Raw genomic sequence first — 592 nt, forward strand, 5'->3', positions numbered from 1 at the left:
TTGTGTATTTAAGTGCTTGATTCTCTGTTTTTTGAGTTCATTATATATTTTGGATATTAAACCTCTGTCAGATGTGTCACTTGTGAAGATTTTCTCCCATTCTGTGGGTTTTCTCTTCACTTCCCTGGTTCCCTCCTTTGATGTTCAGAAGCTTTTTAGTTTAATGAGGTCCCACTTGTTGATCCTTGACCTTGTTTCCTGAGCAATTGATGTCCAGTTTAGAAAATCCTTTCCTACACCTCTATCTTGTAGGTTTTTGCCAATGTTTTCTTCTAACAGTTTCATAGTTTCAGGCTTTACATTGAGGTCTTTGAGACATTTGGAATTGACTTTTGTATGGGGTGAAAGATAGGGGTTTAGTTTCATTCTTCTACAGGTGGAGATCCAGTTTTACCAGCACCATTTGCTGAACACGCTGTCTTTCCTCCAGTGAATATTCTTGGCCCCTTTGTCAAATATTAGATGGCTGAAATTGCATTTACTCATATCTGAGTCTTCAATTTTGTTCCATTGATCTACAGGTCTATTTTTGTGCCAGTATCATATTGTTTTTATGACTATAGCTGTGTAATACAGTTTAAATTATGGTATA

At 36.3% G+C, this 592-nt stretch overlaps 1 protein-coding gene across 2 annotated transcripts in view; it reads left to right on the forward strand.

Annotated features, from left to right (window-relative positions):
* The window catches only part of Tmem67 (transmembrane protein 67), a 62,893-nt gene that overhangs the window by 32,870 nt on the left and 29,431 nt on the right, over nucleotides 1–592 (forward strand). The gene's annotated exons all lie outside the window — the stretch shown is intronic.

The sequence above is a fragment of the Nannospalax galili genome, unplaced genomic scaffold (genome assembly GCF_000622305.1).
Source record: "Nannospalax galili isolate Female #2095 unplaced genomic scaffold, S.galili_v1.0 scaffold183, whole genome shotgun sequence".
Classification (NCBI taxonomy): Eukaryota; Metazoa; Chordata; class Mammalia; order Rodentia; family Spalacidae; genus Nannospalax; species Nannospalax galili.